The 22,994-nt window shown below is 44.8% G+C and overlaps 1 long non-coding RNA gene and 11 other non-coding genes across 12 annotated transcripts; 6 read left to right on the top strand and 6 right to left on the bottom strand.

Moving 5' to 3' along the window:
- Nucleotides 1-2,216: 2,216 nt before the first annotated feature.
- On the bottom strand, nt 2,217-3,155 carry LOC143013382 (uncharacterized). Its single transcript, XR_012965133.1, has 4 exons — nt 3,042-3,155; nt 2,824-2,952; nt 2,571-2,679; nt 2,217-2,320 (listed from the first exon to the last, which is right to left on the bottom strand). It is a non-coding gene; the product is annotated as an uncharacterized LOC143013382 (long non-coding RNA).
- Nucleotides 3,156-14,498: 11,343 nt separating this feature from the next.
- On the bottom strand, nt 14,499-14,571 carry trnav-aac (transfer RNA valine (anticodon AAC)). The gene has a single exon. It is a non-coding gene; the product is annotated as a tRNA-Val (tRNA).
- Nucleotides 14,572-14,665: 94 nt separating this feature from the next.
- On the top strand, nt 14,666-14,738 carry trnav-cac (transfer RNA valine (anticodon CAC)). The gene has a single exon. It is a non-coding gene; the product is annotated as a tRNA-Val (tRNA).
- Nucleotides 14,739-16,524: 1,786 nt separating this feature from the next.
- trnav-aac (transfer RNA valine (anticodon AAC)) lies at nt 16,525-16,597 on the bottom strand. The gene has a single exon. It is a non-coding gene; the product is annotated as a tRNA-Val (tRNA).
- Nucleotides 16,598-16,691: 94 nt separating this feature from the next.
- On the top strand, nt 16,692-16,764 carry trnav-cac (transfer RNA valine (anticodon CAC)). The gene has a single exon. It is a non-coding gene; the product is annotated as a tRNA-Val (tRNA).
- A 1,590-nt stretch (nt 16,765-18,354) lies between these two features.
- On the bottom strand, nt 18,355-18,427 carry trnav-aac (transfer RNA valine (anticodon AAC)). The gene has a single exon. It is a non-coding gene; the product is annotated as a tRNA-Val (tRNA).
- A 253-nt stretch (nt 18,428-18,680) lies between these two features.
- trnah-gug (transfer RNA histidin (anticodon GUG)) lies at nt 18,681-18,753 on the top strand. Its single transcript has one exon. It is a non-coding gene; the product is annotated as a tRNA-His (tRNA).
- Nucleotides 18,754-19,571: 818 nt separating this feature from the next.
- On the top strand, nt 19,572-19,643 carry trnae-cuc (transfer RNA glutamic acid (anticodon CUC)). Its single transcript has one exon. It is a non-coding gene; the product is annotated as a tRNA-Glu (tRNA).
- A 542-nt stretch (nt 19,644-20,185) lies between these two features.
- Nucleotides 20,186-20,258, bottom strand: trnav-aac (transfer RNA valine (anticodon AAC)). Its single transcript has one exon. It is a non-coding gene; the product is annotated as a tRNA-Val (tRNA).
- A 1,752-nt stretch (nt 20,259-22,010) lies between these two features.
- trnav-aac (transfer RNA valine (anticodon AAC)) lies at nt 22,011-22,083 on the bottom strand. The gene has a single exon. It is a non-coding gene; the product is annotated as a tRNA-Val (tRNA).
- A 94-nt stretch (nt 22,084-22,177) lies between these two features.
- Nucleotides 22,178-22,250, top strand: trnav-cac (transfer RNA valine (anticodon CAC)). Its single transcript has one exon. It is a non-coding gene; the product is annotated as a tRNA-Val (tRNA).
- An 87-nt stretch (nt 22,251-22,337) lies between these two features.
- Nucleotides 22,338-22,409, top strand: trnah-gug (transfer RNA histidin (anticodon GUG)). Its single transcript has one exon. It is a non-coding gene; the product is annotated as a tRNA-His (tRNA).
- Nucleotides 22,410-22,994: the final 585 nt, after the last annotated feature.

Below are 22,994 nucleotides of genomic sequence, written 5' to 3'. Positions count from 1 at the left end.
GCTCTCCCAGCTTCACGTGCCCGACTCCACCTGCAGGTGGATCAAAGACTTCCTGACTGACAGGAAGCAGCACGTGAAGCTGGGGAAACACGTCTCTGATTCACTCACCATCAGCACCGGTTCCCCTCAGGGCTCTGTTCTTTCCCCTCTGCTCTTCTCCTTGTACACCAATGACTGCACCTCCAGTCATCAGTTGGTCCTGCTCCTGAAGTTCGCAGACGAAACCACCCTCATTGGACTCATCTCTGATGAGGACGAGTCCACCTACAGGCGGGAGATTGACCGTCTGGTGAATTGGTGCAGGCAGAACAAGCTGGAGCTTAATGCTCTAAAAACAAAGGAGATGGTTGTGAATTTCCGACTGAACGCAGCCCCACCCGCCCTCATCATTCTGTGTGACTCCCCAGTTGACACTGTGGAGTCCTTTCGATCCATCATATCTCAGGACCTCAAGTGGGAGCTCAACATCAGCTCCCTCACCATAAAGTCCAGCAGAGGATGTTCTTCCTGCGGCAGCTAAAGAAGTTCAGCCTGCCGAAGACAATGATGGTGCACCTCTACTCTGCCATCATTGAGTCCATCCTCACCTCTCCATCACCATCTGGTTCGCTGCAGCCTGCCCTTGTCCTTGGCAGTGGCTGCAGCCAACATATCATCCGCTGCACAGAGAAGGTGATAGGCTGCAACCTGCTGTCCCTCCAGGACCTGTACGCCTCCCAAACCCTGAGTCAGGCAGGCAAGATTGTGGCCGACCCCTCCAACCCTGGACACAATCTGTTTGCAACCCTCCCCTCTGGCAGGAAGCTGGGGGCCATCAGGACCCAAACCTCACGCCACAAATTCAGCTTCTTCCCTTCTGCAGTGGGCCTCATCAACAAGGCCTGGGTCTTCTACTGAGCACATAATTACCTTAGCAACTTGCACGTCTAATTTAATCTAATTGTTTTAATTTGCACAGTTGTTGTTTTATATGTCGAACGTCAATGACCAGAAAAAAATCCTTTTAAGTGTAAACTTAATTGGCAATAAAGCTATTCTGATGCTGATTCTGATTCCGGAGGTGATGTGCGTGCTGGCCTTTACCTGATTTCTTCTTCTTCTGGTGCTTCTTAGTGATAGTTTTGATGGATGTCCACTTCTGGGCAGAGATGGTGTCATGTTGAATGCCCTTCATTTGTAAATAATTTGTCTTACAGTGGATGTATGGAACTGGAATCTTTTATAGATGGTCTTATAGCATTACCCACACTGATGGGCTGTCACAACATTCTTCCTGATGTCCTTGAATATCCCTCTTCCCTCTTCCCTCTTTGCGTTGTTGATCAGTGTGGGTTTGCCTTTGCACTATAGTTGTTTTGTTGGTTTCCGCTCTCTTTTATTCAGTGCTGCCCAAACCCTCTCCCAAGGATGTCTCATTTTATTGGTTACTGAATTTGAGTTGAATTTGAGTTTTCTGGGCACGCACGCACGCACGCACGCACGCACGCTTCTTTGACCCGGGACTGGGTCGAAAAATTGCAGAAGGGTTTTGTTTTAACCCTATTGAATCCCTTGGAAATAATTCCTTTTATTGTTCCTATTATTCTTGTTTATTATATTCATGGTTGTGACTAGTAGTTATTACTGGGAGTTTATTAAACCTGGTCATATCATAACGAGTGTGTGGTTTTGTTTGTTTTGAATGTTGTTCGATCCATCCTCTGCCACATAAAGACTTCACCCCTTCTAGACTGATTTTTGAGTGCCATAACCCAATCCTTAATTTTTTCCCTTTCATTTCCATCGTTTGAATTGATAATTGAAATTGCCAAAATTTATACTTGAGGCCTGGATCAATTATCTGCTATCATTTCAGGACTTTCATTTTATTAGAGTTAACATTTTTATTTTTGGTAGCGATATTTGATTAAAACCTGCTGCACCTACTGGAGCATGCACCACATCTGAGTTCTAGAACCTAATGACATCTGGCTACTTGAGAGACAAAGTCATGTTTTTTCTGTGACATCATCAACTACAATGTGACAGAGTCCAAGTGTTCTAAAGGAATATTGATGAGTGACAAGCATGCTGAAAACAATGAATGGTGGTCGGTACCAGACCTCATTTGTCAAAATAGTTACAAGGTTACAAACGATGAAGGATCAGGCAGGAAAACACTGAGAGCTGTTTAAAAACATTTATGGTTTTCAGCAAACATGACAGTAGATCTGTGTGTGTTTGCTGCAGAAGACAGATGATTGATCAGCCGATCTTCACTTCGCAGCGCAGACAAAGAACTGGTTGGTGTGACAAAATACATCGTCCCACTTTCCCCAACCTGTAAAATAACACAAACATAACAATCAGAACAAACCCAGGAGCTCATTATTACTCATTATGAACACGCTTCCTGAATCCATATTTATTGCCAGCTTTGTCTGAGTTTTTAATCAGGTTATCAGGTGTATGTCTCAAAACAAAAGGTGACTTGGGACTCCAGACTCAGACTTACATATGGCTCACACACACAAACACACACCTTGGTGAGGTGATGATCTTTGTTTGATCTTGGTTGTTTTCAGACTTACCCCCAGAATTGGAGACCAAACACATATGTCCCTCATTATTTGGTTGCCCTCTCGCCCAGCTGCTGTAGATCAATCTGGAGCTGTCAGGCCATCGAAATCCGCCCCTCCACTATGAACAGAAAGCACCAATCAGCCCACAGGGCAGTAACCTCAGCTCCCATTGGACGGCTGCTGACCCATTGGTTCTTCTACCCATCCACCAACCCATAATTCATCCTTCTACCATCCATGCATTTATCAATTATTGTCTTACATCTCTTTTGGCTCCGATCCAAACACCAATTTGTGTCCCCGTTTTGAAGAAAATGAGACATGTCAGGTGATCATTCTGTGCATTATTGTGAATTGTAGCAAGAGAAGATCTGTGAAGGCCGCAGTAAAGCTGAAAACACACAAACGCAATGAGCTCATATTTCAATCTGTGTGTGTGTGTGTGTGTGTGTGTGTGTGTGTGTGTGTGTGTGTATTCACCGTTGCCCGAATGAAAGACCTCTCAGTTTTGAAGAATTTCAAGCAGTCACCCCCATTAAACCTCCACCAGTCATGCCCACAGGATGTCCGTCTGAACTGCTTACACATGTCAGGAATCTCTGTAGGAAGAATTCTGCATTAATGATGCTGCACACAAATATTCACAAAGACCGTCTGACAATGATTGAGATCTTAACTTTCTGTTATTTCCTCTTTAATAATTTCAGCATGTTACAACATCTTAATTTTTTCATAGTCGATAACATGATCTGAACTCACCCCATGAGGACAAACCTCATGGCTCCAAAACTCTGGAAACACAGATTGGCTCTCTTTGAGTCCAGGCCAATGTGTGACAAAATCAATTCACAGGTTTTATATTTTTCGTGCACTATACACATGAACTCCACATCACAAATAGGTTGTGATCTACCTCTCTGACTCTCGCCACACAGATCAGAAACAATAACACAGATCAATCCCTCAAATCATGAGTTTTCATCTTCATTCTTCTGCCGTAAACAGCTGAGTTCCTTTTCTGTTCTCCCAAAACCTGCACAGTCATAAACAGGGCTCATCTGTGACCCAGTGTTTGGCTTCTTCGTCCCTCCTGGTCTGAATGGCAGGCAAATGCTATGCCTGGTTTTATCCTATCAGTTTGCCCTCTGGTGAGGAAACAGGGGATGTAGATCTTCATTTGACAACTACAAAAGAACAGGTCACGCCCAACTGTAAAAAGGTTCATAAAAACTTTATAATTATACAGTGCAGTTTTAAGACTTTACGATATTTGAGGTATAATGGAGTCTGACCATGAAGAGCTTTCAAAGTGAGAAGAAGGATTTTAAACAGGAAGCCATTGCAGCCAAGCTAAGTGGCAGTGATATGATCGCTTTTCCTAGTTTTTGTCAACACAGCTGCATTCTGGACCATGGTAATGTCATGCCCTGTGGCTTATGTGTTTGGGGCCAAGCACAATTACTTGTGTGCTTAAGGCTGCCTGGAGTTTATTTAGCTGACTGCACTCTGTCGAGTCTCATCTTCATATCATACTGTACAAACCGGCAGGTTCTGCCAGACCAAAGGCTGGTTTAGAAAATGATAATTGATTCTTTCATGTGTAACTGTGCTTATTATCATTATTTTCCTTTTTTTTGTTGAAACAAAAAAAATCTAAATTGTATAACACCATGCTCGTTCTTATGTCAACTTATACTGTCTTCAATTATAATATTTGTAAAAATGGTTGCATAGCCTCTGTTTCCATACAGGGGAAGGTGTTGGTGCACTGTTACCTTTCAACATAAATGAGATACAGAAATCATAGGAGGCTTACAGTGCTTTATTCATTGGGATCTTTTGCTCTGTGTATAAGAATCATCATGTTTTGAATGTCCTGCACCCATGTTTGAATCTGCCATTTGAAAAAAAACCCAGCACCAAGAAAAAGTTGCTGGGTTTCTTGGAGTATATTTTCTCATTATTGCCCTTTCTTTGAGCAGAACGGTGTACGTGCTATCAAACCTACACAGTGATAAACTGGGCTCACCTTCATTGCAATGTTTCGTTCATTCTGAGCGACAAACCCTGAGCAGACCCTCAGCTGGGTTGAATCCTCAATTTGCCCTCTAGTGATGTGTCATTCAGATGAACCAGGTGATCTGAGGAGTTCTGCATAAACAAACGAAGATATTAGGAATTTGCATTCTACTGTTTGAGTTTTGCTCCCATGATACTGTTTCCCACATTCATGCCTTAAACAAACAAAAATATTAGGAATTTGCATTCCACTGTTTGAGTTCTTCAACCAGGCTCTCACTTTGGCATTGGAATGGAGGCCCACTTGAACACCAAAAGATATCCACTGATGAATCCAAAGACATGCAACACAGATTTATTCCCATGTTCCAACCTTCAGTTCCAATGAAAGCTATAACGATCCAAGATGAAATTCAGGCTTTAAGAGCAGTCACAGCATCAACACAACAACCTTCCTCATGTCTCCAAAACTCTGGCTTACTAACATTCCACATTCCACACAGTAAGTGTCCAGTAAGAGCTCCAGCAAAGGATGTTCTTCCTGAGGCAGCTGAAGAAGTTCAGCCTGCCAAAGACATTGATGGTACGCTTCTACTCTGCCATCATCGAGTCCATCCTCACCTCCTCCATCACCGTCTGGTACGCTGCAGCCACTGCTGTCCCTCCAGGACCTGTACGCCTCCCGGACCCTGAAGCGGGCAGGCAAGATTTTGGCCGACCCCTCCCCCCCTGGACACAAACTGTTTTTAACCCTCCCCTCTGGCAGAAGGCTGAGGTCCATCAGGACCAAAACCTCACGCCACAATCCAGCTTCTTCCCCTCGGCAGTGGGCCTTATCAACAAGGCCCTGGTCTTCCACTGACTCCACAATAAACCCCTGCACGATCACTTTATTTAACAGTAGTCTTAAATTAATTTATTCAATAATCCCCTGCACGTTTTTTTTAACACCTTATTCATCAGCACTCATTTAGTTAACTTATTTAATTTAGTGTGTTTTAAATTTAAGTATTCACCAAGCTGCTGTTTGTACATGTTGTTTTATGTGGTTTTATATGTTGTCTTCTGTTGTCTTTTTCTATATGTTATACGTTGCACCCAGAACCACAGCAAATTCCTCTTAAGTGCAAACTTAATTGGCAAATAAAGTGATTCTGATTCTGATTCTGATTCTACATTTGTGATGTCAGTCAAAAGAGTCTTCTGCTGCCTCAGGAAAGAAGGCAACACATATTCTCTATATTTTTTAAATATGAAGTATATATACTTCATATATATATATGCACACACATATATATGTCTAAGTATAGTATATATATATACATATATACACATTAGTATAGGCCAGGGGTCTCCAACCTTATTTCCTCTGACAGCTAATTTGACTAAATAAAAGTCTCTGAGAGCTACTCATGTTTTAAATTATTATTAACATTTATCCACACTGCTGATTCTCCACCCAAACCAGCTGAGTAGCGTCTTTTGTGTGATATTTACAAAATATTTTTTTCTGTATAAATTTTCAGTGTCAAGCTCACACTAATTAATTGACATCATATTAATCTCATAGAAAACAAAACAATGTTATTACTTATTTTACTATTTAACTTATTTTATTCATTTCACATTTCCACATATCACAATTTCCCTTCACATTCCTTGTAATTCTGGGGATTCCCTGTAGATCCCATATCATCTGTAATTCACATGCATTCAGTCTTTCCTGATGTTAGTGAGATGAGAGATGGAGAGTGTCTGGTGTCCGCTGGAGTGAATCCTTTGAAGTTCACTCTTATGGAGCCCCTTTACCTTTACTTTTTCTCTGAGCGTAGCCTGCTAGCAGCCGGTTCCCTGAAAAGTTGCTGTGTGCTGGACAAACGCGCTTGATTGGACAGAAATTTAAACAGGTTGGGATGGAGGATGACTCTGGGTTTTCTGTGATCACGCACTTCAATAACAATTGAACAAAACGCTGCATTTTCCTGCAATGTTGCATGTATCTGAATTCAACGCAAACATTCTGTGTGTGTTTGCGGCTGCTCCGATGTCCAGTCAGCTCATCAAGTCACCACACAGCAACTACAACCACAGTCAGCATTCAAATCATCTAAGGTGGACGTGTTGATGTGTAAACAATGGTGAAGAAATCGTGATGGGGTGTAGTTTCATTTCAATTCATTTCAAAGTTGGTAACATAAATATTTGATTAAAAAAAAGATTATTAAACTTGTTCAATTCAAAGGAGTGGGAAATAACAGACGATAAGGTTTGGTTTCTCTTTGTTTCTTTATGTTCATATGACATATTGCAGAGTGACGTGGAGAGCAGCTGGTGCACGCTTAGAGCCTCTTAAAGCAACAGAGGCACACACAAGTGTGACCCATTCATTGCATTGTATTCCATTATTGAAATCACACATTACATTACATTACATTAGGGTCATTTAGCAGACGCTTTTATCCAAAGCGACTTCCAAGAAGTGCGTTCAACAAAGGTAGATAAAAGAACTTCAGGTCACAAGAAATCGTAAGTGCATTTCCTTCCAAAACCAACAGCTAAGAGCATAACTAGAGCTAGAGTAGAAGTGCAATAAGTTAGGTACCAAGATGAATGAGAAAAAAGGACAAATTAGAAAGGACAAATTAGAAAACAAATAAGTGCATCAGAAGAGTTAGGACAAAATAGGTGATGTCCTAAGAGGGCGGATCCGGGTAGTGTTTCTTGAAGAGATGGGTTTTCAGCCTGCGGCGAAAGATGGGCAGCGACTCCGCTGTCCTGACATCAGTTGGGAGATCATTCCACCACTGAGGTGCCAGAACAGTGAAAAGCCGTGACCGTGTCGATCGGGCGAAGGGGCCGCTGAGCGCCGGGGCAGCCAGCCGCCTGGAGGCAGCAGAGCGAAGTAGTCGGCCGGGGGTGTAGGGCTTGACCATAGCCTGGAGGTATGAAGGAGCTGTTCCTTTCACTGCCCTGTAGGCTAGCACCAGAGTCTTAAACTGGATGCGAGCAGCTACAGGGAGCCAGAGAAGAGAACGGAGAAGGCTAGTCATGTGGGAGAACTTGGGGAGGTTGAACACCAGACGAGCAGCAGCTTTCTGGACGAGCTCCAGAGGTCTGATGGCGGAAGCCGGGGCGCCAGCAAGGAGGGAGTTGCAGTAGTCCAGGCGGGAGATGACAAGAGCCTGGATCAGCACCTGCGCTGCCTTGTCGGTGAGGAAGGGACGAGTCCATTGGGTGTTGTAGAGGAGGAATCTGCAGGAACGCGTCACCGAAGCGATGTTTGCCGAGAACGACAGTTGGTCGTCCAGGGGTGATGGCTAGGTCTCGGTGCGGGCAGCCCTTCCCCGGGAGAAACACTATCTCAGTCTTGTCCAGGTTGAGCCTCAGGTGGACATATGTAGAGGCTGCTGAAGACTACTTCAGGTTTACGTAGGTGCAGTAAGAAAAATGGTAAGAAAAAAAAACAAGAATAAAGAATGTGAGAATGGACAGCAGATGGGTAGCAGGGTTGGTGGGTGAGTAGAAGAATAAATGGAACTGAGTAAGTGTCTGTGTCTGTGTCGGTGGGAGTTCAGCAGCGGAAAAATGGGAGTTGAGGTTACTGCTCTGTGGGTCTTTGCTGGTGCATTCTGTTCACAGCAATGGTCTGTATTCTGGAGTATTTCTGCAATGCGGTGGAGTGACGGCACCAGATTCAAGTACACTAGCTGGGCAAGGGGGAACCAAATAACAGTAATGACAAACATGTGGTCGCCAGTCACAGAAAAGTCTGAAAAGAAACTCATAATTATATATTATTATATTATAATATAACTCAGAATAAACAAAGGTCATCACTCAGTCTTCGTCCTCATGCTATTTTGATATGACCACATTGGGTCATGCTAACATTACTGATGTCCTGTGATAATACTCACTTAATCCTGCCCGAAAAGGGTTAGAAAATAATCGAGCACACAAATGTAGAGACTGACCAATCAGAATTGAGTATTGCAGAGCCATAGAGTAAATGTTGAGCTTCGAGGCTTCACTTGCGAGGAACCCGGGGAGTAACCAGACGGAAGCAATTTCCCCTTATAGCGTCTTCAGCATATTTATTTGGAGATATTAACACGAGCTCCAACTCCGCGGGAACAATTACAGGAAGGGAACAGGAAACCCAAAATGATGGTCTGCACTACAGCGATCCCTGCAGGCAAGAACATAGCACTGCATCCCAGTCAACAGTGACACAAACACACCAACCGAGTACATTAATAAATGTCTCTTAACACCCCCACTTGTACTCAGGTTGTGGAGAAACAAACAAAAACAAAAGAAAACAAATTACACACAATCAAATACAGTGCAGATGTGGACCTCTTCCACACTTTTAAACACCAAACATAACACCTGCAAACCTTTTCAGTTTCAGTTTAGTGACAGGTTTGGTCATGATGTCTGCGACCATCTCTTCAGTAGTGCAACATACCAAGGTCATCCTTCCCTCATTAACAATGGACCTTATGAAGTGATACTTAATGTCCACATGTTTACACTTCTGTCTGCTTACAGGGTTTTTGGCTAAGGCAATTGTTCCCTGGTTCTTGCATTCTTGCATAGTAGAAGCCAGAGCCATATATTCTGCCTCACAGGTTGAGAGCGCTACTGTAGGTTGTTTTCTAGTTTTCCATGAAACTAAAGAACTGTTTTTACTCAGGCTTACACAGTAACCTGTAGTGCTACGTCTGTCAGTGTTATCAGCTGCCCAGTCAGCATCACTATAGGCTACGAGGCCTAACTCCTCCCTGTCGTTTCTCCTGAAACACAACTCCCTGTTTGTAGTGCCTCTGAGGTACCTTAACACTTTTTTGACAGTTACCCATCCTCAGTTGGTTTACAAAAATATTGTGATAATTTGCTTACCACAAAACTTAAGTCAGGACGAGTACATGTTGTTAAATATATAAGGCTGACCATAGCCTCTCTGTACATTTTAACATCACTCATCTTTACAGCATCATCTGTGTAACAGTTTTTGATCACAAGGAATTTCCCTGGGTTTACAGTTTGACATATCAAACCTTTCCAATATCTTGTTGACATATGCTTCCTGTGGCATCTTTACACATCCATCAGACTGAGTGAAATCGATACCTAGAAAATGCTTAAGTCTACTTAAATCTTTCATCTGGAATTTTTCCGAAAGCATCTCTTTTACATCTTTCATTTCTTTTTCATTTCTAGCTGCAATTATCAGATCATCCACCCAGATTAACATAATCACCTTCCCATGTTTTGTCACCTTAGCATAAACACAGTGATCTGCTGGGTTTTGTGTGAAATCATTTTCAGTGAGACAATCATGTAAAATCCTATTCCAGTTTCGACCAGATTGTTTTAAGCCGTACAAAGATTTCTCCAGCTTACACACCAGACCTTCCCCTTCTTCGTAACCTTCTGTTTGGTCAGTGTAGATCTCATAATCAATGGGAGCGTGTAAATACGCTGTTTTTACATCCATTTGGTGGAGTAACAGGTTCTCCTGTGCTGCTTTTTGTAAGCAATACTATATTATGCTTGTCAAGTTGGCTGTTGGGGAGAAAGTTTCACCATAATCAATTCCCATCTTCTGGCTATAACCCTTGGCTACAAACCTTGCTTTGTACTTGTCTTTACCCTCGATGTCACGCTTAACAGAATAAACCCATTAACCCCCCACTGTTTTCTTGCCCTTTGGCAGAGTAGTCAGAGTAAATGTGTTGTTTTCTTTTAATGACTGTATTTCTTCATCCACCGCTTTAACCCACTGCTTTGAGTTAGCTGTCTCCATGGCTTGCATAAATGTATGTGGGACACCACCAACCGCTCTGTAACAGTAATCAATGGTAGTATGAATCTCATCAATATCATTGCCGTTACAAAATTTCTTAAATGACTAGGCTTTCTCCTCTCTCTAATAGGATACCTCCCTTCTGTAGATTCATTACTTGACTCTCTTTGGTCCTGAGATTTCTCAGTGTTCTCATAGATCTCCTGTGTGACTATGTCAGCTCTTGGCTGTCTCATTCTGTCATCATCGTCAACGTTTGGTTCCATCTCAAATGTCTGTGTTTGCTTTTCTAAATTTACCTTGTTAGTGAAGTTGGTGTTTTTGAACCTGCTCAGTGTCAGGATGATAAACCAGATAAGCTGGGCTGTTTTTTATCATAACCAACAAAAAGTCCCTGGTCAAATCTGGAATCAAGCTTTGTCTTGTTCTGTTTGTATGCTTGACATACAGATCCAAACTTCTGCATTTTTGACAAATTTGGCTTTTCACCTGTCAACATCTGGTAAGGGGTCTTCCCTGTCTGGACGGCGTAGTTCCACAAACTTTTTGGAAGATCTCTCTCAATTAGCATACATCTTCCCATCTCAAAAAGGGTACGCTAGGCCCTCTCAGCGGTCCCGTTTTGCTGAGGTGAATACGGGGCTGATGTCTGGTGCTTAATACGATTCCCTCTTAAAAGGGTCTGGAAATCCCTGCACATAAACTCGGTGCCGTTGTCGGACCTTATACATTTTACCTTTCCATAAGGGGCTGTATCAGCTAGGAACTTTTCTGTTGCCTGCACAGTATTACTCTTTGTCTTTAGAAAGTATACAAACACTGCGTTTGAATAAATACATATTTGTATCAATAAATAGACTCAGTAGCTACTGGACCTGCTAGGTCTGTGTGCACCATCTGTAAGGGAGCCTTTGCTCTTGTATCAGGGTCTCTACTTCGGGTTTGTACAAACTTCCCCTGAATACATACCTCACACTCTCATCTCTCATAATTAACGAGAGGCTCTTATCATCCAGAAGTTGGATCAACTCGGCGTACGCATCGGCGTTCTTCTTATCATCTGCAGCGACCTCCTCTTGGCCGTTGGGTTCTTTCAGAACCGTAATCTTTAATCCTAATAAATGCAAATGTCCCAGCACTTTAGTTTCCCACAGTTCGTACTTCATTTCATCTCCGTCGAACATGAGCCGAGGCAACCTGCTTGCTCCTCGTGGTTCCATGATGCTATCTGTTAGCCGTGAGCACGCTGTCTGTCACGACTTTCTACTGGCATTAAAACATCAAGCGGCTTCACTTGCGCGGAACCCGGGGAGTAACCAGACGGAGGCAATTTTCCTTTATAGCTTCTTCAGCATATTAATCTGGAGATATTAACATGAGTTCCAACTCCGCAGGAATAATTACAGGAAGGGAACAGGAAACCCGCATCCCAGTCAACAGTGACACAAACACACCAACCGAGTACATAAATAAATGTCTCTTAACAGTAAATAATATGTATTCTGTATAATACTTTATGTAACATATAATAGTTTTTGCTGTGTTCACACAAACACAAACAAAACGTGGGTTTGTTATGATAACTCCACCAGAATGTACAGTATGTGTGTGTGTGTGTGTGAGACATTTATGTATCAATCAGAACCATTAAAGGTTTGATGATTGACCTCAGATCAGTGAAGTTTCCTGTGTAAAATCCCTGAAGGTGATGTTTGCGTTTTATCCAGGGTATGGAATGTGGAATGACGTTGGCTGTCACTACAAAAAATATTTTGTCTGCTTTAAGAAGTGAGGATCAGCTGATGACTTGGACTTGGCTCCAGCTTCACTGCTGAGACCAGCAGCTTCCTGCGTCTCTCTCTGCTTGCTCTCTGTATTTACTCAATAAACTTCCCCCTGCAGCAAACACACACAGATCTGCTGTCATTTCTGTTTAAAGTCATACAGCATATGTTACATCATGTACACCTGAGTTTCGTCACACACATGGCTTTTATGGAAGTTATAGCAGCAGGTATGTTGGCCTTTGAATAGACCCTTATGGAGCCATGTTGCTACTTCTTCAACAGTCCAAACACTGAAGGTATGCATTTCACAGTCAAAGCTAAATGTATCTTATAGAGCCCTAAATCCAACTGAGCTTGATAATAGAGAGCTGATCCAGGTACACACAGTGTATCACTCTGGCAACAGTCGCAGTTATGCTGTGTTCCAATGAAATTCTTCTTTATTTAAACGGAAGAAACTAACTTTCAGTAAAGGGATCAACAATAACTCAAGACCAATCATTTGTTGGTCTCTTTTGAATATGGTTCCACTGTCAGTACAGTCAAAGCACGACTGAAGGTTCTCCAGAGCCTCACTGGTTCTCCAGAGCATCACTGGTCCACTTCTTAGATGTCCTCACAACAGGTTTAGATAGTTTGAGTTTCTGCCTGTATGCGGGAATCAGATGGGTGATCGTCGTCAGCTGGCAAAGAGTAGCATGCGTGTTCAACAGTGTCAGCTCAGAACTGTCTGTCTGCAGTGACTGTCCTTTTGTGTCGAGGCTTCGAAGCGTGTGTCAAGTAATTTAGGAAGATTTTTGCAAAGCCCGTATCGAGGCATGTGTTGGGGACGTATGTGGTGCCGTTCGAAGCCTCGCCAACCTGCCGGACCACATGACTCAGCCAATATAATCACTACCTGTTTTACATTTATTGTGCACCTGATGGCACAGTAGAGCAAATGAAGCTCCGTAAGCTTCGGCATATATGTCGACACAACAACTATTCAGCGTCTCATGAAGTCTCCTTCCATCTTCAGACATGACACAAACAATCCTCAGGCCATTATGTATGCCAAAAACAAAACTTCAAATGTAGTGCAATAACCACTACTGTCTGTGAAGGTTCCCAGTTGTCCAAGTCATGATATCCAAGAATGTGAATTATAGTGCGGGCGGGAGCTCCGGCTTGTTCTTTCGAACCGTGCCGACCATGGTGATCTCCGTCTTCAGGAGCTCCTGCGCTAGTCTGTAAGAGGTGAAGAAATTGTCAAACCTGATGTTGCGACCCCTCAGTCCCTCTGTCACATCAAGCACGACCCTCATCCCCTGGTTCTTCTCCGACCTCCGCTGATCGGCTTCCCGGTGTAGGCTTGCATCTTCCAAGCGCAACTCGATTTGGCGTCACAGGCCACTGCTGCAGTGAGGCTGCCACAAACCATTATTACAATTCTGCGTCCAGCCCATGATGATTTTGCACACGTCCCCAAGGAGTACACTGGGACCTTTGGTCTTGTCTACGAAACAGGCAACGGAAAACAGGACTTCACAGAAAGACAGGGGGATACATGAACAACGACTGAAGAGAAATGCATAGAAATTGCACTGCTTCTAATCCATCAGAGACATGTTTGATCAAACCTGTGAATGAAACCGTGATTGTCTGCATAACTGGTCATAAAGAAATGTGTGGTCACTAGTCAAAAATTGCTAAAAACAATCCCCCTGTCAAGTCCCTGATGGTCTAGTGGTAAGGATTTGGCGCTCTCACCGCCGCGGCCCGAGTCCGGGTCAGGGAATCCTTTAGTCCTGCACCGCTATAGAATTATTGAATTTAGTCACCTTTTGGGCAATAATACTTGCTACCGGTGCTCAGGCCTTCACCAATCAAGAGGAAGCTCAACTAAATGCTTCAGAACGAGTCTTTATAATCTAAGGGGAGTGTAAGGGTGATATTTGCTCTGGCTTTTTCAAATCATCTGTCGTCCTTGTCCAGTGTGTATATGTTGTTGTCCACAAAGGAGTGTCGCTTTTCCTTCAACTGTAGGTGAACTGCTGACTCTTGTCCTGAAGAGCTGGCATTCTTGTGTTGAGCGACGTAATTGTAAGATGCTTGTTGGGTTTCCCCCGATGTACAGGTCTGTGCATTCTCACTGCTCTGGACGGCATACACCAGTTTGCTCTTCTTGTGTTTGGGAGTGGTACGCCCAGAATGTTTTCATGGTAATCACTACCTTATGGAATAAAACTGAGAAGTACTGGTGCAAAGACGCGGAGACAACAAGGTAACAGCAGGCATAGGTTCATGGACTCCAATCTGCACCGATGGACCGGACAAAACAGTTTCTGTCCAGTCTCGAACTGGGGACCTTTCGCGTGTTAGGCGAACGTGATAACCGCTACACTACAGAAACATGTACAACAACTGTCAAGTACTTCTGTCTGCTACTATAGACAGTCAATCCATTTGTATCGATTGCCCGTTGGCACCGGGAAGACCAAGTGCCAGTTTCCGTAGTGTAGTTGTTATCACGTTCGCCTCACACGCGAAAGGTCCCCTGTTCGAGACTGGGCGGAAACAGTTATGCTTTTTTGTACGAGCTTGATTTACATCGGCAAAAGTGTATCTCATTCAAACTGAGATGGCCACTGACCACGTGATGACCCCGCCGTGATCGTATAGTGGTTAGTACTCTGGGTTGTGGTCGCAGCAACCCTGGTTCAAATCCGGGTTACGGCAGCTTTTATCCACCTCATCATCATTTCTCTCATTGTGAAGACAAAATCATGATGAATGTTTGAATTGATGACCTTTGATCATTGCTTTCACTTTCTGTGTAACCAGTCTCCTTCTATCTTTAGACATGACACAAACAATCCTCAGGCCGTTATGTATGCTAAAAACAAAACTTCAAATGTAGTGCAATAACCACTACTGTCTGTGAAGGTTCCCAGTTGTCCAAGTCATGGTATCCAAGAATGTGAATTATAGTGCGGGCGGGAGCTCCGGCTTGTTCTTTCGAACCGTGCCGACCATGGTGATCTCCGTTTTCGGGAGCTCCTGCGTCTGTAAGAGGTGAAGAAATTGTCAAACCTGATGTTGCGACCCCTCAGTCCCTCTGTCACATCCAGCACGACCCTCATCCCCTGGTGCTTCTCCGGGCCTCCGCTGATCGGCTTCCCGGTGTAGGCTTGCATCTTCCAAGCGCAACTCGATTTGGCGTCACAGGCCACTGCTGCAGTGAGGCTGCCACAAACCATTATTACAATTCTGCGTCCAGCCCATGATGATTTTGCACACGTGCCCAAGAAGTACACTGGGACCTTTGGTTGTGTCTACGAAACAGGCAACGGAAAACAGGACATCACAGAAAGACAGGGGGATACATGAACAACGACTGAAGAGAAATGCATAGAAATTGCACTGCTTCTAATCCATCAGAGACATGTTTGATCAAACCTGTGAATGAAACCGTGATTGTCTGCATAACTGGTCATAAAGAAATGTGTGGTCACTTGTCAAAAATTGCTAAAAAAAAAAACCCATGTCAAGTACCTGATGATCTAGGGGTTAGGATTCGCAGCTCTCACCGCCGTGGCCCGGGTCAGATTCCCGGTCAGGAATCCTTTAGTCCTGCACCGCTATAGAATTATTCAATTTAGTCACCTTTTTGGCAATAATACTTGCTACCGGTGCTCAGGCCTTCACCAATAAAGAGGAAGCTCAAGTAAATGCTTCAGAACGAGTCATCATAATCTAAGGGGAGTGTAAGGGTGATATTTGCTCTGGCTTTTTCCAATCATCAATCATAGGGAGGCAGTGGCTCAGTGGGTAGTGCTTCCGCTTGGGAACTGGAGTGTCGCTGGTTCGAGCCCCTGCTGAGGTGCCCCTGAGCAAGGCACCGAACCCTCGATTGCTCCCCCCTGTGCAAAAGGTGGTAATGCAATGTAAGTCGCTTTGGATAAAAGTGTCTGCCAAACGATCGTAATGTAATGTAAAATCATCTGTCTTCCTTGTCCAGTGTGTATATGTTGTTGTCCACAAAGGACTGTCGCTTTTCCTTCAACTGTAGGTGAACTGCTGACTCTTGTCCTGAAGAGCTGGCATTCTTGTGTTGAGCGACGTAATTGTAAGATGCTTGTTGGTTTTCCCCCGATGTACAGGTCTGTGCATTCTCACTGCTCTGGACGGCATACACCAGTTTGCTCTTCTTGTGTTTGGGAGTGGTACGCCCAGAATGTCTTCATGGTAATCACTACCTTATGGAATAAAACTGAGAAGTACTGGTGCAACGACGCGGAGACAACAAGGTAACAGCAGGCATAGGTTCATGGACTCCAATCTGCACCGATGGACCGGACAAAACAGTTTCTGCCCAGTCTCGAACTGGGGACCTTTCGCGTGTTAGGCGAACGTGATAACCGCTACACTACAGAAACATGTACAACAGCTGTCAAGTACTTCTGTCTGCTACTATAGACAGTCTATCCATTTGTATCGATTGCCCGTTGGCACGGTGAAGATCAAGTGCCAGTTTCCGTAGTGTAGTGGTTATCACGTTTGCCTCACACGCAAAAGGTCCCCTGTTCGAGACTGGGCGGAAACAGTTATGCTTTTTTGTACGAGCTTGATTTACATCGGCAAAAGTGTATCTCATTCAAACTGAGATGCCCACTGACCACATGATGACCCCGCGGTGATCGTATAGTGGTTAGTACTCTGTGTTGTGGCCGCAGCAACCCCGGTTCAAATCCGGGTTACGGCAGCTTTTATCCTCCTCATCATCATTTCTCTCATTGTGAAGACAAAATCATGATGAATGTTTGAATTGATGACCTTTGATCATTGCTTTCACTTTCTGTGTAACCAGTCTCCTTCTATCTTTAGACATGACACAAACAATTCCTTGAGGCCATTATGTATGCCAAAAACAAAACTTCCAATGTAGTGCAATAACCACTACTGTCTGTGAAGGTTCCCAGTTGTCCAAGTCATGGTATCCAAGAATGTGAATTATAGTGCGGGCGGGAGCTCCGGCTTGTTCTTTCGAACCGTGCCGACCATGGTGATCTCCGTCTTCAGGAGCTCCTGCGCTAGTCTGTAAGAGGTGAAGAAATTGTCAAACCTGATGTTGCGACCCCTCAGTCCCTCTGTCACATCGAGCACGACCCTCATCCCCTGGTTCTTCTCCGGGCCTCCGCTGATCGGCTTCCCGGTGTAGGCTTGCATCTTCCAAGCGCAACTCGATTTGGCGTCACAGGCCACTGCTGCAGTGAGGCTGCCACAAACCATTATTACAATTCTGCGTCCAGCCCATGATCATTTTGCACACGTCCCCAAGAAGTACACTGGGACCTTTGGTCGTGTCTACGAAACAGGCAACGGAAAACAGGACTTCAAAGAAAGACAGGGGGATACATGAACAACGACTGAAGAGAAATGCATAGAAATTGCACTGCTTCTAATCCATCAGAGACATGTTTGATCAAACCTGTGAATGAAACCGTGATTGTCTGCATAACTGGTCATAAAGAAATGTGTGGTCACTTGTCAAAAATTGCTAAAAACAACCCCCTGTCAAGTCCCTGATGGGCTAGTGGTTAGGATTCGGCGCTCTCACCGCCGCGGCCCGGGTCCGATTCCCGGTCAGGGAATCCTTTAGTCCTGCACCGCTATAGAATTATTCAATTTAGTCACCTTTTGGGCAATAATACTTGCTACCGGTGCTCAGGCCTTCACCAATCAAGAGGAAGCTCAAGTAAATGCTTCAGAACGAGTCATCATAATCTAAGGGGAGTGTAAGGGTGATATTTGCTCTGGCTTTTTCAAATCATCTGTCTTTCTTGTCCAGTGTGTATATGTTGTTGTCCACAAAGGAGTGTCGCTTTTCCTTCAACTGTAGGTGAACTGCTGACTCTTGTCCTGAAGAGCTGACATTCTTGTGTTGAGCGACGTAATTGTAAGATGCTTGTTGGGTTTCCCCCGATGTACAGGTCTGTGCATTCTCACTGCTCTGGACGGCATACACCAGTTTGCTCTTCTTGTGTTTGGGAGTGGTACGCCCAGAATGTCTTCATGGTAATCACTACCTTATGGAATAAAACTGAAAAGTACTGGTGCAACGACGCGGAGACAACAAGGTAACAGCAGGCATAGGTTCATGGACTCCAATCTGCACCGATGGACCGGACAAAACAGTTTCTGCCCAGTCTCGAACTGGGGACCTTTCGCGTGTTAGGCGAACGTGATAACCGCTACACTACAGAAACATGTACAACAGCTGTCAAGTACTTCTGTCTGCTACTGTAGACAGTCTATCCATTTGTATCGATTGCCCGTTGGCACGGTGAAGACCAAGTGCCAGTTTCCGTAGTGTAGTGGTTATCACGTTGCCTCAAACGCGAAAGGTCCCCTGTTCGAGACTGGGCGGAAACAGTTATGCTTTTTTGTACGAGCTTGATTTACATCGGCAAAAGTGTATCTCATTCAAACTCAGATGGCCACTGACCACGTGACGACCCCGCCGTGATCGTATAGTGGTTAGTACTCTGTGTTGTGGCCGCAGCAACCCCCGGTTCAAATCCGGGTTACGGCAGCTTTTATTCACCTCATCATCATTTCTCTCATTGTGAAGACAAAATCATGATGAATGTTTGAATTGATGACCTTTGATCATTGCTTTCACTTTCTGTGTAACCAGTCTCCTTCTATCTTTAGACATGACACAAACAATTCCTTGAGGCCATTATGTATGCCAAAAACAAAACTTCAAATGTAGTGCAATAACCACTACTGTCTGTGAAGGTTCCCAGTTGTCCAAGTCATGGTATCCAAGAATGTGAATTATAGTGCGGGCGGGAGCTCCGGCTAGTTCTTTCGAACCGTGCCGACCATGGTGATCTCCGTCTTCAGGAGCTCCTGCGCTAGTCTGTAAGAGGTGAAGAAATTGTCAAACCTGATGTTGCGACCCCTCAGTCCCTCTGTCACATCGAGCACGACCCTCATCCCCTGGTTCTTCTCCGGGCCTCCGCTGATCGGCTTCCCGGTGTAGGCTTGCATCTTCCAAGCGCAACTCGATTTGGCGTCACAGGCCACTGCTGCAGTGAGGCTGCCACAAACCATTATTACAATTCTGCGTCCAGCCCATGATGATTTTGCACACGTCCCCAAGAAGTACACTGGGACCTTTGGTCGTGTCTACGAAACAGGCAACGGAAAACAGGACTTCAAAGAAAGACAGGGGGATACATGAACAACGACTGAAGAGAAATGCATAGAAATTGCACTGCTTCTAATCCATCAGAGACATGTTTGATCAAACCTGTGAATGAAACCGTGATTGTCTGCATAACTGGTCATAAAGAAATGTGTGGTCACTTGTCAAAAATTGCTAAAAACAACCCCCCTGTCAAGTCCCTGATGGTCTAGTGGTTAGGATTCGGCGCTCTCACCGCCGTGGCCCGGGTCAGATTCCCGGTCAGGGAATCCTTTAGTCCTGACCCGCTATAGAATTATTCAATTTAGTCACCTTTTGGGCAATAATACTTGCTACCGGTGCTCAGGCCTTCACCAATCAAGAGGAAGCTCAAGTAAATGCTTCAGAACGAGTCATCATAATCTAAGGGGAGTGTAAGGGTGATATTTGCTCTGGCTTTTTCAAATCATCTGTCTTCCTTGTCCAGTGTGTATATGTTGTTGTCCACAAAGGAGTGTCGCTTTTCCTTCAACTGTAGGTGAACTGCTGGCTCTTGTCCTGAAGAGCTGGCATTCTTGTGTTGAGCGACGTAATTGTAAGATGCTTGTTGGGTTTGCCCCAATGTACAGGTCTGTGCATTCTCACTGCTCTGGACGGCATACACCAGTTTGCTCTTCTTGTGTTTGGGAGTGGTACGCCCAGAATGTCTTCATGGTAATCACTACCTTATGGAATAAAACTGAGAAGTACTGGTGCAATGACGCGGAGACAACAAGGTAACAGCAGGCATAGGTTCATGGACTCCAATCTGCACCGATGGACCGGACAAAACAGTTTCTGCCCAGTCTCGAACTGGGGACCTTTCGCGTGTTAGGCGAACGTGATAACCGCTACACTACAGAAACATGTACAACAGCTGTCAAGTACTTCTGTCTGCTACTATAGACAGTCTATCCATTTGTATCGATTGCCCGTTGGCACGGTGAAGACCAAGTGTGTCCGTAGTGTAGTGGTTATCACGTTCGCCTCACACGCGAAAGGTCCCCTCTTCGAGACTGGGCGGAAACAGTTATGCTTTTTTGTACGAGCTTGATTTACATCGGCAAAAGTGTATCTCATTCAAACTGAGATGGCCACTGACCACGTGATGACCCCGCGGTGATCGTATAGTGGTTAGTACTCTGTGTTGTGGCCGCAGCAACCCCGGTTCAAAATTCGGGTTACGGCAGCTTTTATCCACCTCATCATCATTTCTCTCATTGTGAAGACAAAATCATGATGAATGTTTGAATTGATGACCTTTGATCATTGCTTTCACTTTCTGTGTAACCAGTCTCCTTCTATCTTTAGACATGACACAAACAATCCTCAGGCCATTATGTATGCCAAAAACAAAACTTCCAATGTAGTGCAATAACCACTACTGTCTGTGAAGGTTCCCAGTTGTCCAAGTCATGGTATCCAAGAATGTGAATTATAGTGCGGGCGGGAGCTCCGGCTTGTTCTTTCGAACCGTGCCGACCATGGTGATCTCCGTCTTCAGGAGCTCCTGCGCTAGTCTGTAAGAGGTGAAGAAATTGTCGAACCTGATGTTGCGACCCCTCAGTCCCTCTGTCACATCGAGCACGACCCTCATCCCCTGGTTCTTCTCCGGGCCTCCGCTGATCGGCTTCCCGGTGTAGGCTTGCATCTTCCAAGCGCAACTCGATTTGGCGTCACAGGCCACTGCTGCAGTGAGGCTGCCACAAACCATTATTACAATTCTGCGTCCAGCCCATGATGATTTTGCACACGTCCCCAAGAAGTACACTGGGACCTTTGGTCGTGTCTACGAAACAGGCAACGGAAAACAGGACTTCAAAGAAAGACAGGGGGATACATGAACAACGACTGAAGAGAAATGCATAGAAATTGCACTGCTTCTAATCCATCAGAGACATGTTTGATCAAACCTGTGAATGAAACCGTGATTGTCTGCATAACTGGTCATAAAGAAATGTGTGGTCACTTGTCAAAAATTGCTAAAAACAACCCCCTGTCAAGTCCCTGATGGGCTAGTGGTTAGGATTCGGGGCTCTCACCGCCGCGGCCCGGGTCCGATTCCCGGTCAGGGAATCCTTTAGTCCTGCACCGCTATAGAATTATTCAATTTAGTCACCTTTTGGGCAATAATACTTGCTACCGGTGCTCAGGCCTTCACCAATCAAGAGGAAGCTCAAGTAAATGCTTCAGAACGAGTCATCATAATCTAAGGGGAGTGTAAGGGTGATATTTGCTCTGGCTTTTTCAAATCATCTGTCTTCCTTGTCCAGTGTGTATATGTTGTTGTCCACAAAGGAGTGTCGCTTTTCCTTCAACTGTAGGTGAACTGCTGACTCTTGTCCTGAAGAGCTGGCATTCTTGTGTTGAGCGACGTAATTGTAAGATGCTTGTTGGTTTTCCCCCAATGTACAGGTCTGTGCATTCTCACTGCTCTGGACGGCATACACCAGTTTGCTCTTCTTGTGTTTGGGAGTGGTACGCCCAGAATGTCTTCATGGTAATCACTACCTTATGGAATAAAACTGGGAAGTACTGGTGCAACGACGCGGAGACAACAAGGTAACAGCAGGCATAGGTTCATGGACTCCAATCTGCACCGATGGACCGGACAAAACAGTTTCTGCCCAGTCTCGAACTGGGGACCTTTCGCGTGTTAGGCGAACGTGATAACCGCTACACTACAGAAACATGTACAACAGCTGTCAAGTACTTCTGTCTGCTACTATAGACAGTCTATCCATTTGTATCGATTGCCCGTTGGCACAGTGAAGACCAAGTGCCAGTTTCCGTAGTGTAGTGGTTATCACGTTCGCCTCACACGCGAAAGGTCCCCTGTTCGAGACTGGGCGGAAACAGTTATGCTTTTTTGTACGAGCTTGATTTACATCGGCAAAAGTGTATCTCATTCAAACTGAGATGGCCACTGACCACGTGATGACCCCGCCGTGATCGTATAGTGGTTAGTACTCTGTGTTGTGGCCGCAGCAACCCCGGTTCAAATCCGGGTTACGGCAGCTTTTATCCACCTCATCATCATTTCTCTCATTGTGAAGACAAAATCATGATGAATGTTTGAATTGATGACCTTTGATCATTGCTTTCACTTCCCGTGTAACCAGTCTCCTTCTATCTTTAGACATGACACAAACAATCCTCAGGCCATTATGTATGCCAAAAACAAAACTTCCAATGTAGTGCAATAACCACTACTGTCTGTGAAGGTTCCCAGTTGTCCAAGTCATGGTATCCAAGAATGTGAATTATAGTGCGGGCGGGAGCTCCGGCTTGTTCTTTCGAACCGTGCCGACCATGGTGATCTCCGTCTTCAGGAGCTCCTGCGCTAGTCTGTAAGAGGTGAATGAATTGTCAAACCTGATGTTGCGACCCCTCAGTCCCTCTGTCACATCGAGCACGACCCTCATCCCCTGGTTCTTCTCCGGGCCTCCGCTGATCGGCTTCCCGGTGTAGGCTTGCATCTTCCAAGCGCAACTCGATTTGGCGTCACAGGCCACTGCTGCAGTGAGGCTGCCACAAACCATTATTACAATTCTGCGTCCAGCCCATGATGATTTTGCACACGTCCCCAAGAAGTACACTGG

The sequence above is a fragment of the Genypterus blacodes genome, unplaced genomic scaffold, assembly GCF_046128005.1.
Source record: "Genypterus blacodes isolate CSIRO-AG114 ecotype Tasmania unplaced genomic scaffold, CSIRO-AGI_Gbla_v1 ptg000013l_1, whole genome shotgun sequence".
NCBI lineage: Eukaryota > Metazoa > Chordata > Actinopteri > Ophidiiformes > Ophidiidae > Genypterus > Genypterus blacodes.
This window is presented reverse-complemented; position numbering and strand designations above follow the sequence as displayed.